Below are 14,733 nucleotides of genomic sequence, written 5' to 3' on the forward strand. Positions count from 1 at the left end.
TGTACTGCCCCTTCATGTGGGCCTCTTAGAATCATTTTATTTATTCAAGGTTTAGTTCATATGCCACTTCCTTTGAGAAGCCTTCCCTGATCCCCGACTTGGTATGTTCTCCTTCTCTGAATTATCACATATCTATTTCTATATTTCCATGTTTATTATTTATATGTGCACATATACATGAGTTAATCTCCTTGAGGACATGGATTGTTTTTTCTTTATTGTTGTTGTATTCACTAGTACAGTGACTTGCACATTGAAAGAGCTTAATAAGCACTTGTTGGAATAGATTGATTGCTTCAGAGTGGAATGCATATAATTTGAGTTCTGTACAGAACATTTAAACAAATGGTCACTATCATTCATGAATGTATATCTCTCAAAAAAACACATATGCTATTTTAACTTTTCTAGACAACATTCATCATAAAGAAACCTGAGAAATGCATCAATGCCTATATGTATGTGATCCCAAAATGTATGGTCACATTAATCAGTTAAGAAGGGGAAACAACATCAATAATTTTTAAAAACCTCATTCAAACACATTTGAAAACTGTCAGTTTTTTTAAAGGTTGATTGGGTTGTGTACTTTGCAACAGTTGTAACCATGGATACCTTGAGAGTAATCTGATTTTATTTTTATGCCAATATTTAAAAAAATATTTGAAAAAGTCTTTAAAGAGAATCACTAAGGAATAAAATGTGTACCAGCATGAGAACATAATACATTCAATCCTCATAAACAGGGAGTGACTTCATGTTATAATTCATCCTTAACAAAAAACATTATCAGTCTATAACTATTAATAGGTTAGGCTGTAAAAACTAACAGTTTTTAGATGGCAAACTCTGTCACCTGCATTTTATTTGAATTTTTCCTTAATGCATTCCCTCTATGCAATACCCTTTTAACAACCGAATTTTCCTGTAGTGTTACAGAATGAATTATACTCAGCATGAGTAATGATTCAAAAATGTATTTCCATATTTTATGCCTTACATAGCACTTACAATATTACCAGTCAACAAATCACAATTTTTTGTTTTTCTCTTCATTTACCGAATAATAATTCTTATCTCATATGTTACCAAAAGATTCTCTAAAATTTTCTCAAGGAAAAATAAACATATAAGAAATTTGTCTTAATTTTCCTTTAAAATATTATATAACTCACTTCTCATTCTTCTTAAAGTTTGTGTGTATATGTATATGTGTGTAATTCAGTACTACTGGCTACTTCCTCCCTTGCAGAGCTTCTTTTCATGGTTCTTATAATGCTAAACTAGATTCTTTAACACTATTTCAGTGGCTCATTCCATATCCTCCAAAGATTGCATTAAGTTCATCATCCCTCTTATGTTGATACTTATACTCAATCTCTGTACTTTGTTGATAAGCTATACTATCTATTCTATTAACTTCAACTTCTTTTTTTTTGTTCTTCATTTTCAAAGACCAATGACATCTCAGTATGTTCTTCCCTTGACTTCAACTATAATTGCTCAGTATGAGAGTTTATTCATTGTATTTCCAACCCTAACCAAGCTCCAATTCTGTATCCATAATGTGCTACTTTGAAGTTATTGATCAAGCAATCATTCAGAAACATTTATTGATTAAATGAATATTTGTCAAAAACCATGCTAGGGATAAAAAATGAAACAATCCCTGCCCTTGAGGATGTAAAATGTATCTGGTGAAGGGTACTAATAGCTGGGGAATTAAGACTGACATGAAGTAAGAAGTTACCCTTTAGCTGAACTTTGAAGGAAATAAGGATACATAGAAGTGTAGCTGAGGAAGAAGTGCACTGAAGGCATAGGAAAATGGGGACACTTGTGCAAAGGCAAAGAGTTAGGAAATGTATGGTTATAGATAAGGAACATAGCTAGAACATAGGCTAGCAGGCAGGCAGACAGTAGATATTCATTATGCGCATGCTGATAACAAAGGAAAGAAAGGCAAAAGCAATTCCCACCTTCAAGGAGCAAGGAGTTACTATTCTAATGGAGGTGATAACATGTAAATAACTATATACATACATACATAAATACATATGTGTGTGTGTGTATGAGATCCATAGAAAGTAATCTCCAAGGGAATACACAGGAGGTGGAATATGGGGCAGGGTGGACTGAGAAGGGTCCCATAAAGAAAATAGGATTTGATCTATCTTTAGGGAACCTAATAAGTGGAGGTGATGAGGGAGGGCATTCCATACAAGGAAGACAGCCAAGATAAAGTACAAAGGTCTGGAGATAAAGTGGACTGTGTGAGTAAATTCAAGTTGGCCATTGATGTTAGATAGCAGAATGAAGTCAATTCTAGTTTTTAAGTACTTACAATGTGCCAGAGAATATGCTAAGATATTGGACCACAAAGAAAGACACACACACACACACACAAATCCACCTTCAATTCACATTATAATCAGGGAAGACAACATGCAAATAAATATATGCAAACAAGATATTTGCAGGGTAAATTGGAGGTAATCTCAGAGGGGAGGCACTAGCATTAAGCAGGATTGAGAAAATTTTCTTAGAGAAGGTGAGATTTTAACTGAAACTTGACAAAAAGCCAGGAAAGCCAAGAGGATGAGACAGGGAATGAGAGAATCCTAGGTATAGTGAAGAGACAGTGAAAGTGCATGACATCAAGAGATGGAGTGTCTTGTTTGGGCAACAGCAAAGAAACCATTATCTCTGATTCCTAATCTACCTGGAGGAGAATGGAGTGCAACAAGAAAGGAAATGCAAGAATGCTCTAGTTTATGAAGAGCTTCAATAGCCAAACAGATTTTATATTTTATTCTGAAAATAAGAAAGAACTACTGAAATTTATTGAGAAGTGAAGTGGCATGGTTAGTCGTGTACTTTAGAAAGACCACTATGATACCTGAGTGGAGGATAGACTGGAATGGGGAGGAACTCACTGGGAGACTATTCAGGCAGGGATACCAACCAGAAGACTATTGAAATATGCCAGGTGTAAGGTGATTAAGGTCCACACTATGGAGACAAGAACATCAGAAAAGAGAAGGGGGATTGCTGGAGAAATGTTGCAAAGTTAGAATTGATAGAATTTGGCAATAGGACATGAGACAAGGAGAAGAATTAATAATTGAGGGTGTATCTAAGTTGTGAGCCTAGGTGATTAGGAAGAATGGTGTTGCCCTCAACATTTATAGGTAAGGTAGGAAGATGAGAAAGTGTTGCAGGAAATATAATGAATATTGAACATGTTAAGTTTAAGCGAGCTATAGGATGTCCAATTTTGAGATATCTAAGATGATGAGTATGGTGTAAAAGACGGGAAGAATGAGAAAAGGGCCGCTTTAGGTAAAGGTCTCTAACTGCCAAACAGCAGAGTTTATATTTAATCCTGGAGGTGATAGAGAACCTTTGTAGCTGTTTAAATTGGATTCCATGTTCAGCCCTCTACTTTAGGAAAATCACTTTGGGATCTAAGCGAAATATGGATTGCAGTGAAAAAAGGACCAATTGAAATACAAATGTAATAATCTAGGCAAGAGGGTATGAGGGCCTAAACTAGGAAACTTGCTGTGTGAAAAGAAAAAAATGAATATGAGATGTAAAGATAGAGATGAAAAATTTGAAAATAGATGAAATATAAGATGTGAATGTAAGTGATGAGAATAAAAAAAAAAGTATGACTGGGTAACCTGAATAAAGACAACAAAAGAGACTGAGAAGGAATGGTCAGATAGGTGGGAGAAAAAGGACATCATCACTGTCAAACACTGTATCAAAAGATCATTCATAACTTCAAAGAGGGCAGTTTTATAATTGACAAAATGGAAGCCAGTTTCCTGAGAGTTTAGAAGAAAGTGAGAGAACAAGTAGAGGCAAGTAATATAGATGATTTTCTTAAGTTTATCTAAGAAGGGAAGGATAGTTGTCAGTTGAGAGTTAGTATGGATGGTTGAATTCAATGAGATGGTTTTCTTTTTTGGTTTGGTCTGAGTTTTTTGTTTTGTTTTTCCAGGATGGGGAAGAAATGAGTATGTTTATTTCAACAAGAAGGAGTCAATGGAGAGTTAGAGATTTAAGATGAAAGAGAGGGGCAGCTAGGTGGTACAATGGATAAAGCACTGGCCCTGGATTAAGGAGGACCTGAGTTAAAATCCACTCACAGAGACTTGATATTTATGAGCTGTGTGACCCTGGGAAAATCACTTAACCCTCATTGGCCAGAAAAAGAAAAAAAAAAGATGAGAGAGAGCAAGAATGATAATGGAGCCAATCTACTGAAGAAAATGAAGATGGGATAAAGCATACATATGATTGTTTTTATTCTTCTTAAGATAAAGATATACTTCATATGAGACTGGAGTGAAGAAGATAATAGTAGGAAAAGATGTCTGAGTAATAGGAGGTGAGGGAACCCTTAGTGAAATGGCTGCAATTTTTTCTGTGAAATATGTAGCAAGGCCCTTAGCTGAGATAGTTGGGCAAGAAGCGTAGCAGGAAGTTTGTGGAAGGGGGCACTGAAAATGTTTCTAATAGCTTCTGAAGTGAATGAAATGGGCAGCTGATTGCGTGCTGGCCTTGGAGTCAGGAAGACATCTTCATGAGTTCAAATCTGGCCTCAAAATTTTACTAGCTATGTGACCCAGGGCAAGTCACTCTTTGCCTCAGTTCCTCATATGTAAAATGAGCTGGAGAAAGAAATGGCAAACCAAAACCCAAAATGGAGCCACAAAGAGTCAGATAGGACTGAAACAACTGAATAACAAAAGTGAATAAGATAGTGAATCAATTAGAGAAGTGTAAAAGAATTGTCTTGCTGAGGTGACCACTGAAGAGGAGCCTGAGGCTAGAATCAGATAACAGGCTTTAAATGGCAAAAGGGGAAGTTGTATTTTATCCTTAACAGTGATTAGGAATCACTGGAAATTTTTGTTTGTTTTGGTTTGGTTTGGTTGTTTTAGCAGGAGAAAGTCATTGTCAGGTCTAGATATTAGGAATGCCATTTTAAAATCCATGCAATGGAGAAAGGAGGGAATTGAATCAAGGAGATCAATTAGGAGGCTATTCCAACAGCCCATGCAAAAATTGTTGAAGACTTGAACTATAGTAGAAAGAAGATAGATCTGAGAGATATTATGGTACTAGAATCAACAAGACTTGGGAGCTGCTTAGATATGTGTGGAGTGACATATATTGAATGGATGCTGTTTCTATAGTCTCACACTTGTGTTGTTGGAAGGATGGTGGTGTCCTTGATGGAAATATTAAGGTGAAGAAGAGGGGTAGTTTTTGGCAGAAATTTCTATTTGAAAGAATCTAATAGATGGTGATATAGGATTGGAGCTCAGAAGTGACATGGTCGGGCTACATAGATCAAGCAGTCCAGATATACAGAAAGTTGACAGTTTGTCAATTAAGAGATCATTGGTAACTTTAGTGAGAGCTTTTTCAGTTGGGTGATGAAGCCACAGGCCATATTGCAGCAGAATTTTAACTGTTTGCTTGCCTGAGTTCGCTCGCTCTCTCTCTTTCTCTCTCTCTCTCTCTCTCTCTCTCTCTCTCTCTCTCTCTCTCTCTCTCTCTCCAGTCTATCCCTTGAAAAAGCATTTATCCTTTTCTTTTCTAATCCATTTTATATAGCAATAATTTAATAAATGCTTTAGTATGTCAATGACTTTCAATTTCATTGGTTTTATGTCCCTCCACTTATGAAGTTCCCAAGAATCTAGTAATAATATTAATAATAGCTATTATTATAAGTATGAACATTGATAGCTCATACTTGCATGTTTTAAGTTTGTGAAACATTTAACATATCTTGTGGGCCTCATAACAACTCTGTGATAAAGATTCCATAAATGTCATTATCCTCATTTTACATATAAGGAAACTGAGGCTCAAGGGGTCACTGCCCCATTATCACATAGCTAGTTCTTGTCAGTCAGGATTTGAATTCAAGTCTTCTTGGTTCCAAGTCTAGCTAGTACTCTTTGCAATTCTAAAATGTAATTACTCTATGGTTGACTTGGTGATGAACTTCTCTGAGCCTTGATGAGTTGTTACCACATGTTAAGAGTTTTGTACACCATTCTTTTCTAGCTTGTCAGGACCTGTGTCAGAATTTTTGTTTGTACTCTGTTGGTCTAGACTTCAGGAACTCTCTCTCTCTCTCTCTCTCTCTCTCTCTCTCTCTCTCTCTCTCTCTCACACACACACACACACACACACCACCATCACCACCACAATGAGTTTAGCAACTTAGTTATTAAATATACTAAAATAGCACTATTGTCATGTAATGATTTTACTTTAAAATCTTTAATAAAGGGAAGAATAAGCACTACTATATGCCAGGTACTGTGCTAAGTACTTTACAAATACTATCTAACAATCCTGGCAGGTAAGTACTATTATTATCCACATTTTACAATTGGGGAAACTGAGGCAAACAAAGGTTAAGTGACTTACCAAGAGTCACACAGCTAGTTAGGATCCAAGGCCACTTTTGAACTCAAGTCTGTCATAATCCATGTCCAGTGTTCCATCCTTTGAACTACGTAGGTGTCTAATGCCTTCTCATAGTCTACAGGATAAAATTCAAGTTCTTCAGACTGGATTTCAAGGCTTTCAAAAATCTGGATCCATTGTGATGTTACCACTGTTCACTGCTCCAATTATCTCTTGCCTTTTCTTTTTAACAAATACAATACATTCACCTCTATCCCTGAATCTTTGTTCATCTTGTTATCTTCTCCCCACCCAAATAATTATCCTTTCTCCTAATCAAATCTTATCAGTTATTCAAAGTCCAAGGTAAGTGAAATCTGATTCATGAAGCTTTTCTGCATTACTCTAGCCTATTTTTCATATCCCTTCTCTGTACTCCTATGTTCTTATCATTTATCCTGTAGTTCCTTGTGTTGTTCATTCAATTTTTCATGGGTATGTGTGTGTTTTATGTCCCAACTAGACTATAACTGCCTAGGAAATGAGCACTCAACAAATAATAGTTAAATTGATTGGATAGTCTCATTCTAGAAAGAGAGACACAGAGAGGCAATTATTAAGTCTATAATATTTGCCAGGCCCTGTGTTATTTAGAAATACTTAAGCAATTTAATTAAATATGGTAATATATATATAATATACTTTGCATACCTTAAAGCACTATATAAATGTAAGCTATTATTTATATGCTGACTAATTATAGACTTCTTTTAAGAAGTAGATATTTTTGTCTCTGTAACAGATTTAAATAGATAATAGCCATGTCTAATTAAAAGTTAAAAGAGCAAAACAAATAAGTCCTAGAGTTATGATCTTGAATAAGCTTCAGACTTTCATAGGTTTCCTCAACCATATATTCACTCTCTTTAGGTTATTTGAAATGGCTATAGGCTTTCATTCATTAATTAGAAAAACATTATTCGACTACCCCACTTATCCAATACACTGAGCTGAATGGTAAGGGATTGAAAATGAAAGAAGGGTTTTTTTTTTGTTTTATTTTGTTTTAATGGAAGAAATGAACAGATGGCCCCTTTTAGGAATCTGGCTTTGAAAGAGAGAAGAGTTATATAGTGACAGCTTCAAGGTTCAATAGATCATAGAAACATGGATCTAGAACTGGAAGTAAACTCAGTGGTCATCTGGTTCCATCTCCCTTATATTACAGATGAGGACATGGAAGCCAAAAGAAATTAAGTGACTTCCCCGAAGTCACACAGGGAGTATCAGGGGCAGGTCTTGAATCCAATTCCTGTGGCACCACATCAAATTCTTTTTCTATTGGGCCATTTTGGAGAATGCATCTATGTTTGTAAGCAATTCCTAGTCAATTGAAGAAGACAGTGAATAAGAAGAGATTAAAGAACAAGATGGAAGATTAAAAGGGGAAATGATGGAGAGGGCAGTCATTTACAGGAGACAGAGATTTATAAAGAGGGTGAGTGGAAGCAGTGGCCCTGGCAATAAAGTACTACCTCCTCATCAGAGAGAGGAGCAAAGGTAGAGGGAATAGAGAGTGATAGAAATGGGTTTCAAAGAGTAGTATAAGTCAACAAAGAGATCTTGAAATGGCTTCTTTTGCCATCCTTTGCCAAAAGGCATGGGAAAGAAGTAAGGTAGAATTTTTTGCAAAAAGAGTGTTTAGAAGACCAGTTTGGGAGTGTATAATGAAGAAAAAATCATAGATAAATGAGAGCCATCATTCATCAGTGAGACACCAGTTGAGATAAGATAATATCCATTTCAGTTTATTTTGTTTTGTTTTTGTAACATTTTGAGTTTGAAGTTGTCATTCTCCATCCCTCCGAACGCTACATTACAGAAGGACAATCATTTATATATATATATATATATATATATGTATGTATGTATGTATGTATGTATGTATATACACATATATGTGTGTGCACATAATATACATATATACATACATAAATGTACACATGTGTGGAAACATACAATATATATTTCTATTTATCAGTTCTTTCACTGGAAGTGGATAACATTTTCCTTCATAAGTCCTTTGTAGTTGATTTGAATGTTCATATTACTCAGAATAACTTATTCATTCACAGTTCTTCTTTAAACAATATTGCTATTACTGTATACAACATTGTCTTGGTTCTGCTCATTTCACTCTGCATTATTTCATGCAATATAAGATACCATACATTTGTAGTGAACCCAATATGAGGGCAGCTAAGTGGCGCAGTAGATAGAATGCTGGGCTTGGATTCAGGAAAACATCCAGTATCAGACATGTACTAATTGTATGACCCTGGGGAAATCACTTGACCCTGTTTGCCTTAGTTTCCTCATCTGTAAAATGAACTGGAAAAAGAAATGGCAAACTACTCCAGTATCTTTGCCAAGAAAACCCCAAATGGGGTCACAAAGAATAAGACACAAGTGAAAACAACTGAACGACAATAACAACAGAGGTGATGATTTATAGTTTTCATAGAGTATGGGCCTTCTTTCAGAGGAAGGGTAGATGGCAATGTACCCTCAACATGTGCCAACACATTTGACCTATTCTGTACCATGGCATGATTGTAGGATTTTCTCCATCAATTAAACAGTGTTTGAATATGGTAGAGGTAACACAGGTGTGAAATTTGAATGATATGATAAAGTGACATCAAATTTCAAAGAACAGAGAAATTAAATATGGGAAGAATTGGCATTTGAGCTGGGCCTAGTAGAACAGAAGGTCATGTGAGTAATGTGTCAGAAGCAAAACCCAATCCCAGTGACCCCCACCCCAAATCTAGAGTAGGTACTTTTTTAAATTGAGGGAGTCTGCATTCGACAAGCTTCTGAGAAATAATGACTGGGTTGTATTGATTTCTATTCGTACCTCTACCATAATGGCTTGCCAACAGTGAGGGTTTAAAATAAATGTTTGTTGAATTTGGTTAAGATGACTTGGATTTAATTGAAGCATAGGGATGACATGAACAAAGGAACTGGCAAGTATGAGGCATGTCCACAGAATGGTCTTTTATCCAGTTTCACTAAGCTAGAAAAAAATTGCAGAGATTCGTTAAAAATAGTCATTTGGTTCCAGATTTGGGGACAAGGGAAAGGGAGTTGTATGTCAAAGTAATATGGTACCATTCTGTTTTGTAGATAAAAAAAATAATTTAAAATTTTTGATCTGGGTTAGAATGTAATCAGAGTTGTACCCACTAATTGCCAATTATATACTGAAAACTAGCCTAGGAACTAGGGGGAAAAAAAAAATATATATATATATATATATATATATATATATATATATATGATAAGACTCCCTACCCTACAATCAAGCTAGAGAGACAAAGCTTAGGCACGTGCCACAATTAAATAACAATTAAGTTCTTAATTGTGCAGTACTAACTAGTAAGTGAATTAGGAGTTCAGTCAGGAGAGTGTTTAGTGTGAGTTGGGATAGAGAAAGCTTAGTCCTGGGTCCTCTTCTTTTTCTACACTATAGCCCTTGGTCATTTCATTTGTGCTTGTGTATTCAGTTTTCAACTTTTTGTAGAAAACTCCCAAATTTCTCTTGAACATCACCTATGAAGTGCTAAGTATTTCCTTCTACATGTCCTGAATTCATCTTAAACTCAACATGTCCAAAATGGAACTTAGCATTTTTGCCTCTCCTCCCCCTTCCAAAAGGAGAAGGAGAAGAAGGAGAAGAAGGAGAAGGAGAAGAAGGAGAAGAAGGAGAAGAAGAAGAAGAAGAAGAAGAAGAAGAAGAAGAAGAAGAAGGAGAAGAAGGAGAAGAAGGAGAAGAAGGAGAAGGAGAAGAAGGAGAAGAAGGAGAAGAAACAATAAGAATCTGAACTCCCTCTAAATTTCACTATTTGACCTATGAAGTCACAATTATCCTCCAAGTCCCTTGTGATCATAACAACAGAATCATCTTTGATTCTTCCTTTGCTTCAGGCCACATAGCAACTCGCTAAGTCCTATGTATTCTACTTCCATAGTATCTCTCACATCTTTTGATGACCACCATCCTAGTTCAACCTCTCTTAAATTCTATGGGACTATCCATCCATTCAGCAAATATTTTATATGTACTAGCTCAGTGCTAGGCACCATGGATGGGAACTGTCCACATGATTTCATTAGGACAGGGAAATCCCAGGTGAGGAAAAATAAAGAATTTATATTCTCTCAGAAGAGACAGCATTCACAATTAAAAGCATATGAGTAAAAAGTATATATGTATATATATACACACACATATATATGTATGTATATATGTATCTATTATGTGTAGGTGTAGAGGAGAGAGAGAGAAGAGAGAGAAGTTCAGTCATTTTAGTCATGTCCAACTGTTCATGACCTCATTTGGGGTTTTCTTCACTAAGATACCAGAGCAGTTTGCTGGTTCCTTCTCCAGCTTACTTTACAGATGAGGAAAAAGACAAAACAGGGTTAGGTGATTTGTCCAGGATCACATACCTAGAGTCAGAAGCCAAATTAGAACCCAGGAAGATATGCCTTCCTGACTCCAGACCCAGCACTCTATCCTCTGTACCACCAAGCTGCCCCCATGTAGTAGATAGGGAAGGAGCGAGAAACAGAGAGAGTTAAGAAGTGAGTTAAAGGCTTGTTGAGGAAAGGGCCAACACATGGTTCAAGGACATGTGGGGGTCTGGCCAGAACCAAGAGGAAGAAGGGAGTGGGCGGGGGAGGGAAAAGGAGAGGGAGGCAGACATGTGGGAGCTGGACACAACCCTGACATTGAAGATGACAGGTAACCCACAGGTAAATGCAGAGGGTAGACAGAGGGGCTGGACGCAGAGCAGGGTGAGTAGAGTGTGGCAATGAACTCCTCTCTGGCAGTGAAGGTACCAAGTCAAACCCCATCCAGCCGGTAGTGAGTCCATTCTTGTGCTTTCACTTGGAGGCTTTGTTTTGTTTTTGTTTTTGTTTTGTTTCTATTTATGTGGGGGGAAGGCTACAGAGAATCCAGCCTAGAGGCAGGAGCAGAGACAAAACAAAACAAAACAAAACAAAACAAAACAAAACAAAACACACTACTGTACAGTAAAGTCAACATACATAATAATTTCGTTTTTTGAATGTGGATTTCTTTAAGAATTCTTCAGGTAAAGTTGAGTTTGCAATAATGTGAATTCATGTAAAGTGAGAAGTGTGTGTGTGTGAGAATCAGAAAAAGATTCATATAGAAGGTGGACCTTAAACTGAATTTTGAAGGGAACTAGTGATTCTCAAAGATAGCAATGAGGAAAGGGTGCATTCTGGACACAATAGCCAGTACTAAATCACAGAGACAGAAAATGGAAACTTCTGTGGTCACTACAGCAAGAAGACCACTTCAAATGTAACACAGAGTACAGGAAGGGAACTAATATGCATCGATGCTGGAAAAGCAGGTTGTGAATGGGGTTTAAATGCCAAGCAGAAGCGACAATAAGGAACAAATGGAATTTTTTGTAAAGAGGAGTGACCTGTTCACACATATGCTTTAAGAAAAGATAGATGAATAATAACCAATAATTAATAAAATAATTAAATGAAAATATAATTAAACTAATTCATTTGTAATATTTTGATGAACTAGGTTGTTTCTCTTATAAATTTCAATAAAGTAATAAAAATAGTGTTATAATCAATTGATGTTATTTTAATATTTGTATTTATGGTCATGTTTGGATCTACTGCTTTTTTATTGCTAGATCCATTTAATAACCAGTGGTACATTCCATAAAATATTCACTCACCCAAGTTACCATTTGTTATCCTTCAAAATGATGTCTTTTAATTAGAAAGTCCATCTATCGTACATGTTAGAGAAACTCAGAACTCGAATGGCATCCCAGAGCCCATCTCATCCAATCCATATCTAAGAATTTATTCTTCAATATCCCCCAGATTGATGAGTCATGTTTTACTTGAATTCTACAAGTGAGGAGAAATACCTATAGAGGTAGCTCTTTCCCCTTTTGCAAAATTTTAATTGCTGGGTAGTTTGTTTTATTTTGGTTTTTGTTTTTGCAGGGCAATGAGGGTTAAGTGACTTGCCCAGGGTCACACAGCTAGTTAAGTGCCAAGTGTTTGAGGCTGGATTTGAACTCAGGTCCTTCTGAATCCAAGGCCAGTGCTTTATCCACTGTGCCACCTAGCTGCCCTGGGTAGTTTGTTTTAACTTCCATCCAGCCTAAATCTTCATCTTTGCAACATCTTTCCATTATTCCTAGATCTGTCCTTTGGAACCAAATGGAAAATGTCCAATCCCTCTTCTACATGAGAGCCTTTCCAATTCTTGAAATAATCTATCATCCACTAGCCCTATCTCAATGATTCTTGGTATACCACCTTCTTAATATATTTTCACATGATTTTTTTGCAACTCCATCAGTGAAGAGTTCTCAGACTACAGTGCTTGTTAATGAATTCTTCCTCCTTGAAAGTTCCTTCCTTGAAATCTCTTCTTTTCGTTATTCACTTTGTCCTGTTTGTTTACTTTTCTATGTACAGGAAAGGAAAAATTTGCCTAACACATAATGTGAAAACACATGAAGGAATGGTGATATGATCAGGAGAGGGAAATGAAAACCTCAATAAATAAGACATCTATAAGGAACACAGAAATTAAATTATTTTCCCAGTGTCACATAGCCAGTTAATGTAAGAAACAGGATTTGAGCACTGGTCTTCCTGACTCCAAGCCCAGAACTCTATCCATTAAGCTAGACTGCTTCTATATTTAGTAAGTGCTTTATAAATATTCTTAATTGAATGAATTGGTAGACAGTCACCCTTGGTCTGCTGTCACAGACAGTCTTCCATGCATAAAAAATATTTCAATGGAAATGAAAAACAAGTAGTACAGTTTATTTTTCCCAAGAAATAATTGATTAATCATCATCATTATCCTATTCATTAATATGATCATCAGTAACAACAACATGAAAAGCAAATCTACTGCAACCAAAAATAATTTTTTTTTTTTGGTGAGGCAATTGGGGTTAAGTGACATGCCGAGGGTCACACAGCTAGTTAAGTGTTAAGTGTCTGAGGTCAGATTTGAACTCAGGTCCTCCTGACTCCAGGGCCATTGCTCTATCCACTGCGCCACCTAGCTGCCCCTAAAATTTATTTTTATCAAACTTTCCACTAGGAGATTTTGATGATACTCAGTGAGTTATTACTGTATTTTTGTAACTGGCTAACAAAAGGCAGAAGAATTTTCTGTGTGTTAACTTTTAAAGATCTGTGAAGATTCTCCCACTAGAGAAAAATTTAGCTTGTGTTTACAATATATCTTTGTATGTTATAATCCAACTTTAGTACAAAGCTGAGAAGTTTTGTTTATCAAAATCTGCTGATGTCCATTTTTTTCCTTTTCTAAAAACAATTCAAATTGGCATAAGAGGAAAACAGTTCTTATTCTGCCAAAACAAAACGAAAAAATATAAAACTTACAGGTGTTAGGGAACCAGAGGATCTGTGTGAGAGACTACCTTTGTTTTGAATGAAACATTCTATAAAAGGTCAACAATCATCCCAAAGTACCTCTTACATAAGATCCATAGTTACCAAACTTACAAAGGAAAGGGTTAAAGAGACATATCTTTAAATAATTATACAGGATTGTAGAGTATTTACACATAAACATGTTGGGTTTTTGTGGGAGTGGGGGTTTGTATTCAAGTTCTCAAAAATATTTTTTTTTTTGGTGGAACTGGTTAGAGTACTCCAATTTACATACTTCAGTGGCCACCAGAGGAAGGCACGAAGAATCTTGTTCATTTTGTTTTTCTAGCCAAATCAAGATTTTGTGAATCTTTTATAAAAAAGGTTGATTTTTTGGTACATAGTTCTACCTCATGAACCTTTTCAGTCTTTGTATCACCTTTGTCCTAATTTTTTTTGTAGCCATGACTCCTTCATAATTTAAATGCATGTTGACTAGAAATTCTACATCTCTTTTAAATCAAGTTTGCAACTATTCTTCCACATCACTTTTCTAAAGATAGGTAAAATGTCATCAGGAAAGTTATTAGACCAAGCTTATCAGAAATTATGCTATTAGTTCTTTGAAAGTATAAAATACTGAATTGATTAGTAGCATATTATATAGTCCATTAAATATAGCCAGTGCTATAATAAAATTATACAGATATTCTTGTAAGCTATACATTTTGAGGCAGGAATGGTGGCACAATAAAATGAGGACTGGACTTGAAGCCAGAAAAGTTAGGTTCA

At 35.9% G+C, this 14,733-nt stretch overlaps 1 protein-coding gene across 1 annotated transcript in view; it reads left to right on the forward strand.

The window, feature by feature from the left end:
* MYO16 (myosin XVI) overlaps positions 1 to 14,733 on the forward strand; it is a 746,727-nt gene that overhangs the window by 686,842 nt on the left and 45,152 nt on the right. The gene's annotated exons all lie outside the window — the stretch shown is intronic.

Source organism: Dromiciops gliroides, chromosome 3, assembly GCF_019393635.1.
Source record: "Dromiciops gliroides isolate mDroGli1 chromosome 3, mDroGli1.pri, whole genome shotgun sequence".
Lineage (NCBI taxonomy): Eukaryota > Metazoa > Chordata > Mammalia > Microbiotheria > Microbiotheriidae > Dromiciops > Dromiciops gliroides.